A 24,247-nucleotide genomic window follows, 5' to 3' on the forward strand; every position below is an offset into this window, starting at 1 on the left:
GTAAATAACTGGTAAACAAGTTGAAAACGAGGATGTGGCAACAAAATGGTGCGAAAGCGCTAGTTGGATTCTGGAAGAATCCCCACTTAAACCAACCCAACCAACCAGATGGATCGGACACGTAATGCGCATGCACAAAGAGCGAAATGCTAGGAAAGCTTTTATTTTAACACCCTGTGGGGGAGAAAAAGAGAGCGCACATGAAAGAGATGGTTAGATAACATCGAATCAGGTCTGAAGGAAATGAACATATACAACTGGGGAGATGAAGCCATAGATAGAATGAAGTGGATAAAAATTGTTGATAAAGCTGTGGTTCACTACGGGCAGTGTAGCTAAGAAGAGGATAATAGAATGTCACTAGAAATATTTTTGTAGAATATGTTAAACCATTAGCTTCCTCAGAAAAGATACATTTTGACACTTTTTGAAGAATTTTGAAAAACAATGCACTTATGAGACCATTGTTAACCATGTTATGGAAAATTATTCCTCGGAAAATTTCATTAGGGGTTTTCTCATTCAAAATCAGCATAAAGAGAACGTAAAATTCTTCAGAAGCTAAAATAGCAAATATTAGTTCCCCTTAAGATATGCAACACTTGCCTATTTCCTTTGTGTCCGCCTTTGAATAAGTGCCTGGATACAAGTAATAAATATCCTTGTAGAAATTATTTTCTTCATAAAATTGTGGCAACATTTCTAATCATGCAGCTACAGTAACTGCAAAAAAGTGTGTATAAAAAATTCTCAATGATTGGATTTTAAATGTTGTGATATCAACAATTTTTCTTTTAATTTTATGCCACCAAAAAACTTTTTATCTCCTGGCTGATAATAAATTTTATAATTACTAAGAAATTATTTACAACCTAAATAATAAAAGCCAGTTAGGAAATCTAAAATCTAAATTAATTGCAATAGGGCAATAAAAAATGCGTTCACTGAACACTTTTCAAGTCTTTATATACATACAAATTTAATTGCGCCAAAGGGGTATGTTATGAAATTTCATTAGCGAACCAAATTCCAACAAAAAATGTTTTTGTTACACATAAATTTCTAAAGTACTTTAGTAGTAGCTAACGAACGCATTCCGGTGGCAGTAGGAGTAGGCAATTTCAATTTTACTACCAATTAAATGTATGCTGAGTTTATGAATGAGTGGAATTCCGGAGCGAAAATGCGATAGCACATTGAGTGGAATGGGCAAACACTTAAAAACTTTAGCTGAGGTGATATGAAAACCTGACTGACACATTTCATTTGTGTGTTGTAAATAATGCTGTGTAGTAAATATTTGGTAGCGTAACGGAAAATGACAAAAACATGCTAAAGCATAGTCGTACCTACTCCTTCGCGCTTTCACTCCTTGTCATACTCATTCTCCACCCAGTCTCCGTATTTATACCCACTCAAACTTTTCGCATAAATATTTCAAATGGAATTTTGCCACATTTTGTTAGTGTACACATGTACACTGGTAAGTGTGTGTATGTGTGTGTTGACTAAATTGTTTAAGTGGAGTTCGAAATGAGTTGAGTGAGCAGATGCAGTAGCTGAGTGACTAAGTTGAATGTTGAGCTTTAAATGTAGGAGACATGTAAACAATACCTGGATATAAAATTTTAATAATATCTTGACGCATACAACAACAATCACTACAATTGACAGTGAAAACAGGTAATAATAATCGAGCGGGAAATTTGTAGAGACAGTGATTGTCCGTTAACAAGCGAGAATGAGGGTGCAAGTTAAAAGGGGGGTAAGGATGAAGTATAGCTGCAATTGTTTTTCGCTTGTTTATTCAAAAACTGTTTTGTAAAAACATATGCTATACGCTTTCTGTTCAAAAATTACCCGGAATTTCTCAATTGCCTGAACAGGGCTACTTAAAATTCATTGATACCCTCATAAATTTACCGCTTTACGTAATTAAAGCTCCACGATTTATTGACTATTTTTGATATTTATTTGTTGCCTATTTCATTTAAATATTTTTTTATGAAAATGTAATTTATTCTCCTAAGAAAGTTATATGAATCTAAGCTTCAAACTTGGAAAACAAATTCAACAAAAATTGATAAAATTTCCAAATTTTTATTCAGAATTTCTATAAAATTCTGAGTATACAGTTTTTAGACCAATGAAATTTGATGTAATGAAATGTAAATTTGAAGTGGCTTAAAATCATGTTGATTTTTGACAAATTTTTTTGCTGACGCTGTAGGGTGTTTTTTTCCACATACATACATTTTGAATAGATCCAACGAAAAAATTAAAATACTTTTGTTTATACCATAAGAAATGCATTTCTGACTAATTCTAAGTTCCTTGGCAATGGAAAATTAACTGCTCCCTTGCGGCTCGATTGCACTAGATTCATGATTTTATCGACATTTTCGGCGACTGGCCTATCAGTCGCACCTCACCTTTAACAACTTTGTCGCCTTATTTGAGCCACGGCCATGCTTCTGTATTCGATACTGTATTGGGTCCATAAACAACATAAATATTTTTGTTAGCATATGAAAATTTCCGCTCAAGCACTTCAGCACCCTTAATATAATATTACATTTTGTTTACTGTTTAGCCAGGCGGAGACAATTCGGAGTGAAGCACAATGTTCAGAAAACGAAAAAAATAGTCCCTAAAATCTTGATTTGGATGGACTATGTGGTGAGTTTTTGGATTTTTTGATTCCCTGAGTACTTCTCTTGATTTGTGGTTCATTCAATTCCATCTTCACAGAACTATCATATATCTTATTACCATTAATGATGTACTCAGCCGCAATGTCCGCACCTCAAACTTGTTAATTTAAATAAGAAATTTTGGGTACTTTTTGAACAGAAATATGCAAATAAATGCAACTGTGCTTGACTTCAGTGAAACAATTCGTAACTCCACACAAACTACTTAGGCACAATTGCCACTTCAAACTCTGCTAACTCATAAAGCTTTATATGACATAACTGTTGTCAAATGAAATGCCAGCATGGGGCAGGACGCGAGTGTCACAAACTGAAGAGGAATAGATGAGTGGAAACAAATATGTGAAATTGCCGAGCTGCTGTGACACCGCAAAAAGTTATTAGCAATTATTTTGCATACAATGAATTTTGCTATAAAATAACGTTGCTATGACTACATGCCACAGCATCGGTAGTAAGCAGTCATGCGTACGCCCTGTGAGGTGCTTTTGGGCTGTTTTAGATGCTGAGCTCTTTGTGTTTGGGAGTTGAACTTTTTTACGGCCAATAGCTATGATAGACAGATTGAATTACTTTCGAAATGTGAGAAATGACAATAATAAATATTTAATTACAAAATGTGAATTTTGTATTTGATTTGTGCAATTTGCAAATTACGAAATATGCGTATCGTAACTATTTGTGATGATATTGGGTGGACTGGTTACGGACACGGAGATGGGAGTCAGGAATGTTGGAATGCGAGATTTCGCAGAGTGAAGTGAAAAAATGGGCGCAACATCGACATGACGTAATTGTAGATGAGGTGTATGAGAAAACTAAGAAGAGAGTGCCGTAAATGTAAAATTTTATAAGAAAAAACTAAAAGTTAGGTAAAGTTAATGGAATGGAATAGCAAAGAGAATTAGAAGAAAATAGTTGTTTGTAATTAATATAGAAAATTAAAAAAAAACTCTACAACTACGCCAGCACAACAGCTGATTTCAAATTCAAATTCACTGTCAGCTAAATGGCGCCACCGCAAAATGCGCTTGATGGGTTGTTGAATTAAACGTGGTCGTACAAGCCTTGAAGACGGTCCACATCAGGGACGTCCAACAATACTAGACAGCACCAACACCAGAAATCGTAGAAAAACTTGCGTATGTCGCATTGGAAAACCGTCTAGTGGAGAGGTTAAGTTTGTTTGGAGCGATTGTCCTATAGGACACACTCAGGCTCATAGTCCATTGTAAAGCCGCGTGGGGAATTTGTTCCTATCGCTCCTAAAACCAGTGTGTGCTTCTCAGAAATTTTAGAATATCCCTGATTTCTGCAGAACTGCTTTAGTAGAAGCCCTAGGCATCTCATTGGGCGTGGTAAGTAAGCAAACAGAATTATTGGGTTTCAGAAAGCTGTGTGTATAATGGGGGCCACATTCGCTGGCAATGGAATAAAAACACATTCGAATGCGAGTTTCTCAGCAACTTTAGAGTGTTTTCGAAAGAATAAAGTGGATTTTGTGCACCGACTCATCGCTATGGATGAGAGTTGGGTCTATCCCCATGATCCTAAATCAAAACAAGAGGCTAAAGAGTGGCGTAAACCTGGTTCTTCGGTTCCGAAACGAGTTCGTGTCCAGAAAGTATTTTGGGATGCGAAAGGAATTTGGTTTGTGGATGACTTGCAAGCTCGAAAAAAAATAAATTCTGAACATTATTGTCACCTTTTAGACCAGCTGAATGACAAAAATTGTGAAAAAAAGACCCAGTTTGCGAAAGAAAAAAATTCTTTTCGATCAGGACAACGCATCGTGTCACAAGGGCATTTTGATAATGGCTAATATTGATTAATTAAAGTGCGAATTCGGAACCTAAGTAGCTACGGTCGTACTATCTACTGTTTAATTTTAACTGAGTGCATCAACAGTGATTGTGGCGTAGCGGTAAAGAAGGCGTCAGATTGAATTTTTCGCCCTTATTCGTACATTAAATGGAATGCGTAATACAAGTAGAGATTTTTATGTGCCTCCAAAGGCTAGCGAGGGAGAAATACTACTCTACGTAGACAAATATGTAATTGTATATGCGGCCGTCGAGTGTTTGGAATGTTCGTGACAATTTGCGAAATCAATGAAAATTCCAGTTATTGCAACAAATAATGCATAACAACAAAAACACATAAACAAAGGCAACTAACAGTAAAGCACAGGAAATCAAATGCTATTGAATAACACGTTGCTAGGTGAAGCAAAGCGCATCCACAAGATTTAATAGTATTTAGATATGTGAGGCGGTGTTCATCACCACAGCGCGACCGAAAATTTAGGCATACTAATGAAAAGTACAACAAAAAACCGTTGATTGAATTTGCAGGATTTGCGAAAAAATTATAAAAGCATAGCAGAAGGGTTGCAAAAAGCGCTGGGATTTCTACGAGCTGCTCATTGTGAGCTAAACCACACAGCGTGAATACATAAATTATTCGATAATAATTAAAATCAATTTTTGCCATGGATGACGCAGCTGCTGCACAACGACGTGCGTGTGTCAGCGAAAACATGAAAGCAGTTATGCCAGGCAAAGCAATAGCAAAAACATTAAATACAATAATGAAAGCAACAGCGCCATCAATATCAACAATATCAGTCGCAGCACGCACACAAACACATACACTCACACACACACGCGCGCAAATATATGCATGCTAAAGCATAATAGTTGCCATAGCAGCCGACACTGTCATCTTTGTCAATGTTGTTGCCATGGCATTAAGCCGCCACTGACGCTGATGCTGATGCGCCCTGCAGTATGCATTGTAATGCCCTGGCAACGCAACGCATGTGAACCACTGAGCGACAGTGCTATATTGTGGGTGAAAAAACGTATGTATGATGAGTAAGTGCTTGTTGGTGTATAGTCGCTTTGTACATATGTGTGTATGATTGTGCGGCAGAAAATTTGCATGCTGACAGCGCCGGATGGGTCATATAGCTATGGATTTTATGCGTATTCATGCTGTCTCCTGCCAGCAGCTACCACCAGCTAGCCATTAGCCAAAGTGGCATTTTACGTTCAGTCGCTTTTATGCGTGTAACAGTGCGCATATATGTATGTGTGTGTGTATGTGGCTGCCTGTATATCAAAGTTTGCTTGCATTTTGCATAATTTTGCACTGAGCGCTCCAATATGAAACCCGATTGTGTGAATTGTTATTAAGGCAACAGCAGCAGGGCGCTTGTTTGTGTCAACACATACATGCATGCGTCATGCAACACACACACATACATATGTTTGCTGAAAGTAAGTCCTATACCGCCGAATGCATTTATGTTGTTGCACTTTGACTATGCCACTGCCACTACTACTGCTGCTGCCACACGTTGTACACATTGCTATGCTTTTATTATGTTGCTGTTGGCGGCGGGATTAAAACGTGAAATGACGTCATTAACATTTTGGTTTTGACATAACCGCATATTTTGCGTAATAAGACAGAAGCGCTGATGGGTAGCAGAGCAAAAGAGCAAAAGGGTAAGCCAGCAGATCCTCAGCGTAACGTAAAATGGCACGGGCAGGAAATGCATGCTTTTATGCATAAATGGGCATGTATTGAAACGCATCATATAACCGCACACACACACACATGCATGCTAACATTTCTATCCATTCACTGCTTTTAATTTCGCCTTGCTTGTAATGAGATTTGAATGGCGTCTGATGTTGCTGACAGCTGAGTTGCAGCTCATACTTAGAAGCTCGACTAGGACATAACCAAGGCTTTTTATAGAATTTTCGTTCCATTTCGAACTCTGCTTTTCCTATCTTCAATAGCTTAGCTCATTTCTGGTTCTTAACTAAATTGCTGTCCAGTTCCTTTTGTTGCCAAGCGCCTTCATTTGAAACAGAAAATTGTCTATGTCAGCAAGCGGTGCAGCATGCCACATACAACATGCAACATCTATAGCCATACCCACCAATCAGCCTGCTTTCAAATTGCCAATCTCTCGCCTCGCCTTACTGACTTTGCGGCTATTTGTCGCTCTGTTTCTCGACTCAACTCGTTGTGTTGTCCATCCTGCGTGCTTGCGTGCGTCGTTCATCGTTGGTTTAATTAAAATGCAGACCTACTCAAGCCAGGTCTATATACACCCACACACACCCACAAGAATATGCGTGCATAGTAAGTAACTCTAGTGGCGCTATACTCTGTTGACTACTACTACCACACCAGGTGCGCCTACCGAACCGTAGTATTCTTCACTAGGCATTGACTTGCGGTGCGCATCAAGGGAAACTGGCGGAAATAACAAAGGAAGTCAACGGGTCAAATCGAAAGAGGCAATCAATTTCTTGTTATTTTTTCGCTTGCCAGTAATGATTATGGAAGTGGTGTAATCACTGGCTGTGTGGTAAATAAGAAATTAATGAAACAGGTCGTTAGGACGTGTGGTTCAGTGAAAATGTTGGCGGATGGGGTTCTAACTGACTGATGACTGATGAAAGGTGAAGGATTAATTTTGAATCCTCAGCGATGAATAAGGGAACATGCAATAAAAATAATAATGAAACTGAAGAAAATGGTATACGATGGACAATGAAAAATTAGTTTGTGAATGACAAATTGTGAATGATGAATAAGAAGTGAGACGCAATTACGTATTATTTATTTATAGAAGAGGAATGATGAGTCTGTGAATAACAAATAACGAATGAAAAGAGTCAATTGGTAGTAAGTCATGGAGTTTGAAGGTGTAAATTAGGATGATTGTCAAATGATGAATGACGAATGATTAACATTGATTGAAGAATGAAAAATTATATATGAGGAATGATGAAAGATGATGAATGATGAGTGATAAATAATGAGTAACGAATGATGCATAATAAATAATGAATGATGAATGGTGAATAATAAATAATGGATGTTGAATTAAAAAACATTTATGATATATTAAAAAATACGAATAATGATTTTGATAAATGATAAATTATGAACGATGAAAAGTAAATGACGGAAGATGAATGATAAATAATGAATGAGAAATGATGAATGATGAATGACGAATAATGAATGATGTATGGCAAATTATGGATGATGAATGATAAATAATGATTCATGACTGATAAATTATCAATGATGAATAGTAAATGCTGAATGGTAAATTATGGATGAGGAATCATGAATAATGAATTAAAAATATTCATGAATGATGAATGGTGAATGACGAATGATTAACATTCATTGAAGAATGATATTTGAGGAATGATGAAAGATGAGCAATGAATGATGAATGAGGAATGATAAGTAATGAGTAATGAATAATCAATAACAAATAATGAATGATGAGTAATGACTAATAAATGATAAATGATGAACGTTGAATGATGAAGAGTACGTGATGGAAGATGAATGATAAAAAATGAATGATGGATGATGGATGATGGATGATGAATAATGAATTACGAATGATTCATAATGAATGATGAATGAAAAATAATGAATGATGAAGAATAAATGATGTATGATAAATAAAGAATCATTACTGACAAATGATGAATGATGAATAGTAAGTGCTGAATGGTAAATGATGGATGAGGAATCATGAATAATGAATTAAAAATATTCAAAATTGATGAATGATGAAAGACATTTAAAGTAAATAATGATTGGTACATGATGAACAAAAAATGTCTAATAATGAACGCAGAATGATTAAAAATAAATAGTAAATAATTACTAATTTATTACGAATGATAAATGATAAATAAAAAAATAAAATAAATAATTGGCGCGTACACTTCTGTTAGGTGTTTGGCCGAGCTCCTCCTCCTATTTGTGGTGTGCGTCTTGATGTTGTTCCACAAATGGAGGGACCTACAGTTTCAAGCCGACTCCGAACGGCAGATATTTTTATGAGGAGCTTTTTCATGGCAGAAATACACTCGGAGGTTTGCCATTGCCTGCCGAGGGGCGACCGCTATTAGAAAAATGTTTTTATTAATTTTGCCTTCACCGAGATTCGAACTAACGACCTCTCGGTGAATTCCGAATGGTAATCACGCTCCAACCCATTCGGCTACGGCGGCCGCCAATAAATGATGCATGAAATAGTGAATTAAAAAACATGAACGATGGTAATTGATAAATAATGTATGATAAATGATGAATACTGAATGATAAATGATGAATAATGGATAAGAAATTATGAATTAAAAACAACTAATAATTAATGATGAATGCTAAATGGCAAATAGTAAATAATTAATAATTAATTAGGATTTATAAATGAGTTGTGATGAATAGTAAATGGGAAACTAAATTTTTTATGAATGAACGTAAATTGGATACGATGGTATAGTCGTACTCTTTGAATACTTCACCATCGCAGAAAGAAAAGAAAAAAAATCTATAGCGTTCTTAGACTTCACCATGCCACTGGAAAGGTACGAAGCGAGAAAAAGATAGGCCCATTAGATCTTCAGACCTACCAGCGTACTTCAAACTGATGTCTATCTTTCTCTTATGGTACATGCTTGATGAGTACATTTTCATTTTTAATAATGCGTAATAAGTAATAGAAAAGGATAAAAAATAAAAAAAAAAAATGGACAAAGGCTTAATGAATAACTTGTGTCGAATTTTTTTATTAAGAGAGATGAGATTTGACTCTTATTACTATTTGCCAGAGCTATCAAAAATGGTCTTACCTAAGAAGTACAAACAAAGAGTACTAGCTGCCGGGACTTGGTTATTTATTGATGAATGACAAATGAGGAAATATTAAGATATTATAATGAGTTACGCTAGTAACTTTGTTAAATTAGTAGAAAACATAATATGATGAACATTGAAGATTATATAATGATGAACTCATTTTCATTGTCCACAATACAACAACATAATCACTAGAACCAACGCTTTGTTGTTGTATGCGAAAATGTATGGCTTCATAAAGAGCAAATATAGATTATGCAGCCTTATCGGCCTTTTTTATCACGGATATTGACTGAACCCATGGAAACATTTATTTTAGGAAAATTTGATGAGTTTTCTCACTAGTTCCAATATAAACACGCATACTGCCTTCTGCTGTGCGGCGATATTTCTTTCAGTTACTTATTTTATATTCAGCACAATTTTCCATTTAAAACTGTTTTGGTATACTCTTGGCTCTTACCGTTTCCTTTAAGCATTTTTGTTTTACACATCTTTCCCATATAATCCCTTTCGACACTTCTAATGACGCCCTCAAGTGTTTGTGCTAATTTGCTTGCACACTCTACTCAGCAGCTGTTGACAGGCAGCCAACGTCTTTAGTACAACGAACAAGCGCAACGTGTTCCAAGTGCCAATGCATATGAGTGGGCCTATGTGCGCCTGTGTGTATGTGTGTATGTGTGCTTGTTGAGATAGGCAACAAACACTTGTCAAGCGCTTGAGCTAAGCAGGCCGACTGACAGGCGAAACCGGCAATTTTGCTGCCTATACCGAGCAGCAAGCCTTGTGGCAGCCTTCAAGGTGCTCATACATACACATACTAATGCAATTCCGTACATGCGTATGATTACAATTTGCTATACGAACAAACATATGTAGGTTGAGTTAAGTGAAAAGCCGCACTCAACAACGCCATTGCTGTTGCTGCAGCTGCAGCTGCTCAAGTCAAATGCACTTCACTTATGATTACTGTCAGTCAGTCACTCAGTCAGCTACCATGCATACAGTTGCTAGAAATGCGTTTGCATTGTAATGCTACTTATGCAAATTGCAAAGCCACCACCAACAGTTACCAGTTAGTCAGTCAGCCGTTGACAACAACAACAATAATAGCAACCCCACCATCGGCAACCACCATAAATCGTTAACTGTTGCCAATACGGCAAGACGAAGCTAAGGTTATAGTCACAGCCACAGCCAGTGCCAAAGCCACAGCCTCAGCCTATGCCCGAGTGAATAAAGGCGCCGCTGCTGGTCTGTGGCATGCAACCCTCAATGGTATTTGCGCTGGTGGTGCCCTGTGGCGGCGTGTTGCAAGCATTATTGAAGCAACATGTCATTTTTATTCTCCTGACAAAACTGTCAGTTGAACATTCAACATGTAAGTAAATGCGGTACCCATATGCATGCATGTATATATGTGTGTATGCAGCGTTGAATGGTTGGCATAGAATATGTAGATAAATGTAGGCATCTCTAACTGTGTGTTCCATGCTGTTGGCGCCAACAGACAATTTTGTTGATTGAGCGTTTTGCTGTTGTATTGAATGGTGCGCAGTGTCATATTTGTGCATGTGAGCATGTATGTGGTATGTGTGTGTGTATTGATGCATAGATGACATTATAAACGTTCCTTCGTTTTTTTTGCGCATTTGCTTGATTATTTAGTATTGATGTGCAACGCGAGTGCCTGGCAGTCATTCATTTTGCTTTTCTTGAGTGGCATGAATATTCTAATCGAATAACCCGCTTCGCGAGACATAATACCATTAATGTTGTTGGTGTTAAAAGGGCCTTTACTTAAGGGCTTTTTAATATATGCCGAATGACTTCAAAGGGTAAGATGGAATAGAAATTAGAATACAGTAAATTACATTGTAAAAAATTAATGAAAATAAAATTGGGAAAGTTTTAAGATTTTCTGGAACAAATATTTCCACAAATTGTCGTGGAATGCATTCGTTTTAAAATATGTATTTTAATACAATATATAAATATGAATTGAGAAAAAATGAGTTTAACTCTTTTTTATCTATAAAACAAATATTTCGTGTTAAATATATTACTTTGATAAAAAAATAAATATTCATATAGTCGTCCCACAAAACAAAAAAAAAAACAAAAAAACAAAAAAAAAAAAAACAAAATAGAAATAAAAACTAAAACAAAATCTAGTTAAAAAACTGGGAATTTTGAGAACTTTTTTGAACAAATATTAAAAAAAAATTGTATAGAAAACATAATAGGTTTAGTAATCTATTTAAATCATCCCCTATTTAAATTGTTTCCCATTGTTTGAATATAAATCGAGAAATTTACAATTCTAGTAAATTAGTTTCAGAAACCTTAATAAAAAAAATATTTTAGATTCGCCAAAAAGCCTTCGGCATCAGCATTTGAAGAAATTTAGTTCATGGAATAATTTGTATTGAATGGGCAATTTATGTAGTTTTTTAATTAAAATTTATCCGTGTGCTGGGTCTGGAGCTTTCATGTTAAATTTTCTGCTTCATTTTTTATGGTTTTTTGTTTTTAAAGTTTTCAAAAAAAAAAAAAACTACAGTAAGCAGCTAGAGTTTTAATACAATTTTTTCAGTCGACTAAAAATAGGGAAAATTATTTAATTGAAGGCAGGCACCGGCAACCGCCGAATGCACTTCTGCCTTGAAAAAGGTTCTCTTAAAAAACATTTGCCCTTCGGAGTCGGCTTAAAACTGTAGGTGGGTCCATTTGGGGAACAGCACCAAGATGTACGCCACAAATAATAGGAGGAGCTCCGACAAACACCGAAAAAGGGTGTGAAAGTAAAATGTATTTAAGCAATTTCAATTTTTTATATTTCCTTCTAAACATTTTCGTTCGTCAAAAGAAACCTTCAGCACCAGCATCCTTAAAAAGCTTGATTTAGCTTTGAGTTTGTGCAATTAAAATTTATTTTTGTATAAAATAAATTCGTAAACTTAATAGTTATTTCCCAATTTACCAAATACGCACATACCAATAAGTCATGCCAAGTCGATTTATTTAAATTGTCAAGCATAACAAAACAATGAAAGAGCAGGGTAACACAAGCGGTCTTCAGGTGGTCTTCAACGCGAGATGCATAAATGTTTATATGGATGAGGAGAGATAGATGAGAGTACAATTTACGTCATTATATGGATATGCATAGACCATACGCATGCAAGTAGGAGTTTTTGCCGTATGCTGTCTAACGATCAACACGTACTGCTGAGAAAAATATTCAATTAGCCCGTGCGAATTTCTAAGCATAAGTAACTAGATTAATTTGTTTTCGGGAGTGCTAGATGTGGACTAAAACCATTCGTCAGTGGTTTCATAAATGATGTGTGAGCGCAATGCGCTTGAATTTGCATTTAAAAATGCTAAAAACCCTCCAAGCAGTGACTTAAATAGAAAAAGAAAAAATGACAACGTGATAGAGGACACAATGTCAAAACATAGCAAAAACAATTACTATGCTATTCTAGACAATGAACTAGAAGAGTGTAATGAAGTGATAAAAAAATTTGAGCAGTACTTGCATACCAACAATCTAAGCAACGAAATAAGTGAACAAATAAAAACTGGTGATACAACAAATAATACCACTGTTACACCAACAAGTGCAAAGTCAATTACAAATCCAGTTGCCTCTACTAATGTAAACAATGACAGTGAAACAAAAACAAACAAAAATGTCAAACACAAAAACAATAGTAAAAATATTCCCCCTATAAATACATTTGATATAGAATCGAAACAAATTATAGAACTAATAAAAGATGGTTTAAGGATAACACAATTCACAATTAAAGAATATAAACAAAACAAATTAGCAATTTACCTGAAAAATATCGCCGACTATAAAAGAGTTCGAGAATACTTAGAAAAATCTAAAGTGAAATTCTACTCATATACGCCTAAATGTTTGAAAACAAAAACTATATTAATGAAAGGGCTAAACAGTAACACCGACACCAAAGACATTTTGAGTGAACTTTGCAAATATCAAAACGAAAACCTTGAAATCCTCAAAGTAACACAATTCACTACTAAAAACTCAACACAACAAAAAATAAAACTACCAATTTTTATGGTTCAAATAAGTGCGGAAAGCAATGTTAACGAACTGAAACAAATTAAAACCATTTTATACCACTGCATTAAATGGGAACACTTACGTAGGCCTGAGATAACTCAATGCAGGAATTGCCAAAGCTTCTTCCATAGTGCAGCCAATTGTAACCTACCACCAAGATGTGTCAAATGTAGCGGAACACATAAAACCGAAGACTGTTCTTCCTCAAGCGGAACCTTGACGGAGAGGGAAAATGTGTACTGTGTCTTATGCAAGAAGTTTGGACACCCAGCATCTTACAAAGGATGCGACCGATACAAAGAACTGCAGCAGAAAATTAGATTAAGAAAACAAAACCTCATTGCTGCTAAGACAAGCACCACTTCAAAATTCACTACCCCTAAGTTTAGCTATGCCGACGTAATTAAAGAAAATATTGGGACAAATAGTCCTACTAACAATCAAAGTTTAATACTGCTAGAATTAAAAAACACAATGTTATCTCTAAGTAGGCAAATTATGGCTCTTCAGAAGCAGCTCGAAATACAAACTGCACGAATCGATGCAATATGTAGTCTAGTAGACTCAGTATGAATTCGCAATCGCATTTAAAAATAATTTCCATTAATGTTAACTCAATCATTAATATAAATAGAAGAATAGAATTAAGTAAGTTCTTAACAGATAACAATCCAGACATAGTTTTGCTGAACGAAACCAAACTAAACGCAAAGCACAAGCTAAAATTTAATGGATATAATCTAATAAGGAGAGATAGATCTAGTAGAACGACAGGTGGAGGAACTGCGATTTTAATTAAAGAAAATATGAAATTTACCAAAGTTTTTAATTATAGAGTAGACTCCCTCTCTTATTTAGAAGCATGTATAATTAAAATGCATATGCCCCCGAATAATATCATGTATCTAATTGTAGCTTATTATCCATCAGGAAACAACAACGATGCATTCAAATCAGAACTTAATGTAATATTTGAAGCTCTTGACCTTCAAAACCCAGATCATTACTACATATTAGCAGGCGACCTTAATAGTAAGCACTCGGACTGGGGAAACACGCAAAACAATACTAAAGGCAACGCTTTAAAAGATTGGCTTACTTCAAATGCAATAGAATTTAGATGTAATATGTATGCCTCCGTAACCCCGTCTTATGAAAGAGCCCACTCCTTCCTAGATATTTGTATTGCTGATCATAGAATAGATATTCAAAAGGTCAATGACACAATTAACTGTTTAAAATGCATCGACTATGATAGCGACCATTGAGCTATCGAAATCAACGCTACCCGTAGGGATGGCACATTCTATCTTAACTTGGCAGGCAATCAAATCCAAAGAACATTAGACTATAAAAAAACCAATTGGAAAAAATTTCGAAATACCTTAAACACACAGCTTCAGAAAGAGATTTTGGCACCAAACAATAGAAACTTAACTAATTCCGAAATTGATCTTCACTTGCTTAAGCTAAATAAAATTATTTTAGCAGCTGTAGAAAAAAATGTACCAAAAGTTAAGACAAAAAATCCTACCAATACTCTTGTAAACCTACCTATCATAAAAACACTACTGAAAGAAAAAAGTATAATCCTTACTAACATCAAAAAACACAACCGTCTACAAATATAATATACCTCCCTCCTAACATTCTCCAACAAGAAAAAACAAAACTAAAACTTATCAAAAAATTAATTAATGACAATATAAAGATTCAATTTAATAATCAACTCGAACGCACACTTATTTCCCTTAAGAATACCGACCCCTCAAAATTTTCAATAATTAAACGAACTTTTCTAAAAAACGACAACTCAATTAGTCATATAAACGTTCCTTTTAACTCATCAGATATACTTCAAAAAGCTGGCCTCGATTGCAATCTGCTAGAAAAAAAATTTTACAACAGGCAACTACTGCATCAAAAACAGTGAAGATATACCCGATATAGTAGGGCTTCATTTTGAAGCAATTCATTCTTCAAAACAGTGCAAACCTGACAATCTCGTTCACTTACAGGTGCAAGAATGCTTCAATAAGTTTTTAGAAACAAAAACTTTATTCGACAGCTTTCGAGCAACCAAAACAAGATTTGATGACATCAAACAAGCCAATAATTTAACCGAAGAACAAACAGGCAACTTTTTTATTCGTTTCGATGATCTCTCAGATATATTTTCCAATCTGAAAAGTAAACTGTCCTCAGGCTTAGACCAAATACCTAACATCATTCTGAAAAACTTATCCCAAGAACTAATTTCAGAATATTGCACACTATTCAACAACATGTTGAATAATGCCTATTTTCCTCCTATTTGGAAAACAGCTAAACTGATCGTGATACCAAAAAAAGAGAGAGACAAAAACTGTTTGAAAAATCTCCGACCAATTAGCTTGTTACCAAACATTAGTAAAGTTTTTGAGGTCGTAATCAACATAAATATAAATAAGGTCACTAAAACCAACAACTTAGTGAATTCTAAGCAATTTGGGTTTAAATATAGACATTCAACTATACACGCAATTAACCTTTTGACCTCCGAAATTAACTGGAGCTGGAATAAAAAACATGTCACAGGAGCTTGCTTCTTAGACATTGAAAAAGCTTTCGACAAAGTGTGGATCGAAGGCCTGATGTCTAAACTCATAGGCTATAAATTCCCGGTTCACCTCGCCATTCTCATTTATAACATGCTGTCAAATAAAAAATTTTCAGTACATATAAATAATATGAAAAGTAAGCGCGAATTTAATATAACAAATGGTTTGCAACAAGGGACAGTAAATGCGCCAGTACTTTTCAATCTCTTTATACTTGACTTGCTGGATAAAATAGACAATATCATAGCCTTTGCTGATGATATTGTCATTTACCATCCAGACAGAACAATAGAGGATATTAACAGAAATCTACAACTGAAATACAATATCGTAGAAGATTTTACAGCAAACTGGCATCTTAAAATAAATACAAAGAAATGCAAATGCATTTTGTTTCGTCCACCCATAAAAAGATGCAACTCAAATATCAGAAAAAAATGGAAAAACCTAAATATTATATCTAATGAAACCAGAATCCCTATTCAAACCACTGAGAGAGTCAAATATCTCGGTATTCACCTTGATCAATTTTTATACTATAACGATCACAATAACCTCCAAGTCGAGAAGACCGCAAGAGCTTTCCATATCTATAAAAGAATGTTTTCATCGAAACTAGTACACAAGAAAGTCAAAATATTAATGTATCAAACCCTGGTAAGACCGATACTCACATATGGTTGCTCAATTTGGTACAACATTTCACCCTCATATATGGAAAGACTAAGGAAGCTTGAGAGAAGAATACTACGATCATGTACTTCCTTATATAGATCACAAAATAGTAACTATACCAAATACATCTCGAACTCAAAGCTATATAACACAGCGAAAGTGCCCAGAATTGATTGTCATATTATAAATTTAATAAGAAAACATATCCGGCGTTGCCTATATAATACCAATAACATATTAATAAGAGCGTTTTACTACGAAAGCGACGATTATTTCTCACTAGCTATTTCTAATGGATTTCCACCTCCCGAATCCTTCTTATACCTCGACAAAAAAGGCTTTATACAAAACGAAAACCACACGCCAATAATATATCACATATTCAGAAGAGCGAACAATAAAATAATCACATCAAAAACACTTAATGCAAATAATAAACGTTTTGATACATATATTTCAAGCTGCGACAAAATCGAATCCACCCTTACCATTAAAAACTGCTGGTGGTTAACAAATGACACGCAACACTAACTCATACCACCTTTCTAGTCTGACTACCTTCTTTTACTACTTTTAAACCTTTTATTATAAACAATAATCTATGCATCGTTTTTGTTCCCTTTTTCCCTGCATCAAAGTTATAAAATATTTTAATAACTTCTAAGTTAAAACAAAATTAATTTCAATACTAAGGAAAAGTTACTCGACATCAGATAATATACGTACTTGAGAGCTCGTCTAGAGACATTGTACGACACATCATTACTATACTAATACTATTGTTTATTGTAGTACTTAATAATATAATATTAGTTGAAAATAAATAAACAAACAAAAAAAACAAAAAAAAAAAATACGCATGCAAGTATTTTCTTCCACGCTCTCGTTTTTTTGGCAACAACAAACAGCTATAACAAAACGCGTAGCAGTGATAATTTTTAATGGATTTGTCTATGACGTGACTGTTGGTGAAATACTGAGCACCGTATTGCCAAAATTGCCTGATTTGGAAATGCTAAAGGTTTTCTTATATGTATTGTAGAAGAGTGCCAGAGCTGCCAAAGAGAAATTAAGGAAATAAAAATTTAAAAGTACTGCAAAAATAGCTGCGTTTGCGACATAACTGCACCTCAATTTGTACGAAAAATGTAAATATAATTTATGGAATTTAGAATATTCAAAAGTGGGAGAAAATTACAATTCCGATTTCATATTTTTTCCTAAATCTATTTTTCCCAAAATTTTAGTTTTAACTTAATTTTTTTCTATAAGATTTTGTTTAACTTTAGAGCCAGGAATTGATATAACTATTTTGAAAATATTTTCTTAAAATAAAAGATTTTGCAAAAAAAAAATTATATAAAAAATAATTAAAAAAAAACAATGATGAAAAAAATTTTGCAATATATACATTTATTTAACAAAATTGGGGAAAAAATGTTATAAAGAAAAAATAAAAAATAAGAATGTACAAAAATTAAAAAAAAAAAATTTATACAAAAGTTTTATTAAAAATTTTGAAAGAAAAAAAAATTATGAAAAAGCTTTTTATTAAAGAATTTTATGGGAAAAATTTTACGAAAAGTGAACAAAAAAAAAATTAAATAGAAAATATAAAAAAATCTTATAAAAATAAATAAAAAAAAAATTGTAAAAAGAATTTCATATCAACATTTTTGAAAACAATTTTTTTTTTATTTGAATATTAGTATCTAGTTTCTTAATGCGTGTAGTTGCAAAATAGTACAATCGGCTAAAATACTAAAATATTTGCGTACTGTTCAAGTTTTCATATAATTTATTTTATGTTTTTATATTTTTTTTTATTAAAGATAAAGGAAACATAGTCCTTTACAGTACTGAGAAGACACAAATTACTTAATACCAAAGGTCCAGTAATTTAAAAATGGAAAAATGATAGGCTATATAATATTATTAAAATGGGTTTCTTCAACTTGTTTCAAACAATTATCTGTTTTTTTAATTCCATTTATTTGGAGTTTGCATTAAGAACTAAAAATGTAAAAAAAATTTTAAAAGTATTAAATAGTGAAATGATATGTGCACATTGGGAAGGAAAACTAACTAAAAGGAGTTTTTGAATTTCAAAAACAAGAAAAAATAAACTAATAATAATAATTACTATATATTACGAAAGCCATAGAAATTAAATTAAATGTTTTTCCCCCGGCATATACATCTCTCAATGCCACGTCATTTCCAAACTTCCACTGCTCAGCAAATGTACTCATCATCTAATAAAATTATCGACATCGCGCTGCCAACTGTCAATCACTCGCTCGCTGACTTCATTGTCATCCACGGATATACCATCAATTTTTATTTCCGCGCACATTGTGAAAAGTACAAAACAAAAGCATTTACACACATACACATACACAGGCATACGGAGTAACGTGATTGCTTGTGTTTTTGTGAAATATTTTTTTTCACTCTGCCGTTTGTGCTGTTCATCACACATTTTTACTGGCAGTACGTCTAGCTGACAGTCACTCAGTCATTGCCAATATTATTGACAAATACCAAATAATAGCAATTTCGCCACACAATTTCCATAAGTTTACGGATGCGTTTTTTGCTAATGTCATTATTTGCAATACATCAAAGACGATGAGAGATACATTTGACAGCATCGACAACCAGGCAATGGTGTCAACAGCCAACAACCAAAGGCGCAATTGCGAAAAAACTGGCACCAGCGTGAGTTAGTCGATAGTTGATTTTGCAATTGCGACTGCCAATTGCGCGCAATGCGCATAAAAGAATAAAGTGTGAAAGTGTGTGTTGCTGCGTATTGCATACACACAGGCGCAAGTTTGGCGAAATGACGAAAGCTAGTTGCCATATTCTTTTTTATTTTCATGCTGATGTTGTTAGTAGATATCAGTCTTCATTAAAAACGCCTTCAACATGAGCTTGCAACATGTTGAAAGTGACAAAAGCCATCAATGTTAATTTGGTGTTGCAATTTTATAACTTCGGCCAAGTGGAAGTCTTGGCAGAAAAAAATGAAAATGAAATGGTTGAAAAATTACGCAGACAGCCAGCGATTGATGGTGAAGGCTAGCAAATGAAGAGCATAGCACACTTACATATGCTAATGCATATACAATACTTATGTCTGTATGAGTACATTTTCTTTTGAAGTTCTTCCATTCTGCCACTTCCAACAGTGCGCCCATTCGCCTCATAAAAAGCGCTACGCATCGTAAATTTATGCAAATTTCAAATGTACAATCGACACTCAAATACATACACAACAAACAAACAAACTCAAACATGCAAAAGCAAGTGTAAAAGTGTGTATGGATGTAGACATACATATGTTTGCTTCTCACAATAAAAAATGACATGACAGCTTCGATGGCAGGCAATGGCATTGAGTTTGATGAGCTGCCTGCTGCTTTCTGCTGTCGCCACCATTTCCATTTGAATTGATAAAGTCAGTCGCAAAACCACAATGCAAGCAACCGAAAGCAAAGCTAACCAGCCAAACCAAGCAGTCAAGCCAACCAACATGTTAAATTATGCAAATTTGATTTCTATGAATGAAATCTAGAATGACAGTGTGTTGAGGTGCCTGCGTGTGTGTATGATTGAGTGGTTGAGTGAGTAAGTGGATGACTGCTTGTCCGCATTAGGCGCTTAAATGACGGACTGTCTACACCTACACTCATAGCAGCGCGAAAAGGGAGCAAGGCCATAAAGAAATGTTCCCTTTGCTGCTATGTAAGGGAGCTACGAGGCACACATGAGCCCCTCAGCCATTTTGTCAGCTAGTCATACAGAGCAACACCAACGGTGTATTGTGGTTGTTGCAAGGATTAAATGCACTGAAAATTATTTTATTCAGGATATTTTTTCATTTATTAAAGATAAGTTTTTTTGTTATGGGATTTCATTACATTGCAAATAACTCTCAAGCCGTGTTGAATGTTATCTACTTAAAGGCAGGAAAAACTCGGAATCTAGATTATGAGCTGAGGTTATGAGTAAAGTGTAAAGTAGATGAATCGAACTTTTACAGCGAAAATTGGATTAAGATTTACAGCGTCTCCGATTAAGTTGTAATTTCTTCCAGAGACTGCCATGAACACTAAGAGAAGGGGCTAAAAGCAAATCGAGTGCAAAGAATAAACGCGAAAAAGGCAGTTTGTCTAAACATTTCCGGAAATGATGTACAAATATTTCAGTGTGATTCTCGCCGTTAACTAAATTAATTTAAACATTGATGCCCTTTAGCTGTGAGTTTCTGAGCATTTCTGCCTATTATACATCTCAAGAATGAATGAACTGATATTGGTCTTATACGGCTGATTAGTTTCTGAATTATTCGCACAAAATTACTGGTACCCTAAAAATCTGTACTCCTTCTCAGCTTGTATTAGCTTTGCATAGGTTGCTAACCGCAAATCACTTTTTACTAGCTTGTGTGTTTTGTGTTTGCTAGGGTCCAAACTTATTCACTGGATACTTAACAAAATTGAACTTAACTTAACTTAACTTAACTTAACTTAACTTAACTTAATTTAACTTAACTTAACTTAACTTAACTTAACTTAACTTAACTTAACTTAACTTAACTGTCTTTAATTTTTATGTTTTTGTATCGTCTATTACATCTGTTTCAGAGATCATTTCCTATAATGTCACACTAAATAAATTATTTTCAAAATTAATTTAATACTAATTTAAACATTTTTTTTCTAAATACTATGAAATCCAAGTCAAGGCAAGTGCGATGTGTCACTACTCTCAATTTACGTAAAACGTTCTAAAACTTAGAACTTTTTTTAATATTTTTTATTATTTTTTTAAACAACTATTACTCGAGCCGCAAAACTAGTTGAACAACCTAGTATGACCATCAAAAAATGAGGCAAAGCGTGAATAAAGTCAGTGAAATCGTCGGGTCCTATTCCATTGCCAAGAAACTCAAGATTATAAAAAAATTTTTTTTGTTATCTAAATCTGAGCGTCCTGATTATTTTGTTAACCCAATCGTAGAGCTGCTCATCACATAAGCAAAGTACTTATAATTTTTGAAATTACAATTTTTATGTAGCCAGCCTCATGATTTCTTTATTTAGAATTTAAATAGGTGCATCTCACACCAGCTGCAACAACGAATACAATTAGCGTTGGTCAATGAGACCAAACAGTTTTCGTGATTTAAAATATTCAATTTAACCCTTATTTATAAGCAATAAAAAATTTCGATACTAAATTAAAATACATTCAAAAAGTCCCCATTCACTGCACACCGTTCACCGCTCACTGCTCACTGCTGGTGCGACTAAAGTCATAGTAAATGTTTACGGTGCTACGGTTATTGCGCCGCACACCAACATAGCCTTAGAGCTATAGCCATAATCACCAATAGTTATGGTATATATCTAGTATGTTGTTATAGTTGTTGGTGTCAATGGCAACAATATGGCTCTTACCGCTAACCGTTGATAATGATGTTGCCATTGATATGCAGCACTAAGCGTCAGTCAAGAGCGCAGCAGCGGCGGCAGCGTCAAACAACTCAACAAAGGGCAACTGTGGTGCATTGAACCAAATAATAATCGCAAACATAACAATAACAATTACACACACACACACACATATGCGCATTATGCAGCAATCAATGTAAACACAAACAAACGCACACACAAACACTCTTTGCATTTATAAAAATCAAGTAAACAGTTCAATTAAAGTGTTGCTCGCATACCAAACCGCAGCTATTAAATGCAACACTGGCTGTTAGTTGGTCGTATGGTTCAGTGGCTGAAGGGCTGAATGGCTGAATGGCCGAGTGTTTGAATGTGTCGCATGCACGGTTGACTTTTTGGTAAGTGCTGTTTGCATTGCGGCATCGATAAGCATGCAAAGTCCATGCGCACACACACACCGACACAAAAACATACTTGCATAAAATTTTATTTAACATTATGCTGAAGTTAAATATTTAAATATGCTAGGCGCTGTGCGCTTCTATGTGTGTGTGAGTGCCAGTTATTTCAAATGCTTGTAGTCTGCTTTTGGGAGCAACTGCAAATGTTCATGCAAAGCAATAACATTTTATTTTATTATGTCAAAGTTTTAAAATTATTCCATTTTATTTAGTTTTGCTCGCCCTGCGCTATTTTTGTTGTTTACACAGTCTTTGCATTTCTTTTGTTATGCGCCATTCGCTATGATTATTTTAAGTTGTATTCCAACTTTGGTAATTTTTGTGTTTTATATTCTCAATTTGTGAACAAAATTTTTTTATTGTTTTTTCATTTTACGTTTATCTTTTTTCTATACAGTGTTGTATACTTTGTTTGTTTATTATCATTAAACTTTTTATTTTTTTCTCCACAGTTTTTATGCTTGTGACGCTTAACTTTGCATATGATAATAGCCATTGTTGTTCCTATTTGGCTCGTTTCTCTTTTTAAAACTTTGTTGTTACAGTTGCTTTTGTTTTCATTGCTTCGCCCTTAACTCATTTTTATTCATTTTAATTTAAATGCTCGCTTTGTGTACCAACAAAAAACCAAGTAATACTCAAAATGAAATGGGCACATTAACTATCACTGTAGTAGTGCGGATATATTGTTTACCTTTTTTATGCACATAAAGTAGGAAATTTGCAATTCATTTTAGAATTACACATTGTTTACCTTCAGTTGAGTGTGCAACTTTTTTGCATTTAAAATTTTCGCAAAACACAGGGTCATCCAAATTGAGGATACTGTTTGATTTATATGCTATTTCTGCACTGCCGGGGTTACCTTATCAAAATCTTGACAGTTGGTGAGTTTTACAACGCCGCATAAAGAAATAAATTGCTTCTGGGCTTGAGTAGGGTTATTTCTGTGAGTGACTACTGCATTAGCCGAATCTTGCGTTTATTAGAAAGAAGAAGAATGTGATGATGAGCAGTACTGACTTATCTGCAATTCTGAAATCCAAAAATGATTGTCGATTAGCCAATGCAACCGCAAATAATACCGGTTTGGCGTGGATTTTTAGCGATGACATCAATGCTTGTTTTTAGGAAAAGATGCAGGAAATTTTACTATGTGTCTTGTGATGAAACTCTCGATTTCAGAGGATCAGCCGATCTTTTGCGCGCCAAGCTTGATTGAAGTGTTGCCAGCTGCCTATGTCAATTGGCTACCCCAATAGCTGTTAAGCCTTATTTTCGTTAAGATGAATATCGGAGAATATCAACATCATCATCATCAATTCCTTTTGTTCCGAATGAAGAGAGTATCATTCACGTTGTTAAAGCCCGAAGTTTCAATGCCTTGTGAAATAGAATTGACAAAGTCAGGTACTAAATTGCATATCAGACAATCATTTGCATTAGATTATATTTCAAGCTTCATGCGCAGATTTATGCTGTCCAATAAAGCATTGGAAATGTAATGGCAGTGCTAGTAGCACAGAAGGGA

General features: G+C 34.6%; 1 protein-coding gene across 2 annotated transcripts in view; it reads right to left on the reverse strand.

The window, feature by feature from the left end:
* LOC128860507 (CUGBP Elav-like family member 4) overlaps positions 1–24,247 on the reverse strand; it is a 189,071-nt gene that overhangs the window by 137,300 nt on the left and 27,524 nt on the right. The gene's annotated exons all lie outside the window — the stretch shown is intronic.

Source organism: Anastrepha ludens, chromosome 4, assembly GCF_028408465.1.
Source record: "Anastrepha ludens isolate Willacy chromosome 4, idAnaLude1.1, whole genome shotgun sequence".
Classification (NCBI taxonomy): domain Eukaryota; kingdom Metazoa; phylum Arthropoda; class Insecta; order Diptera; family Tephritidae; genus Anastrepha; species Anastrepha ludens.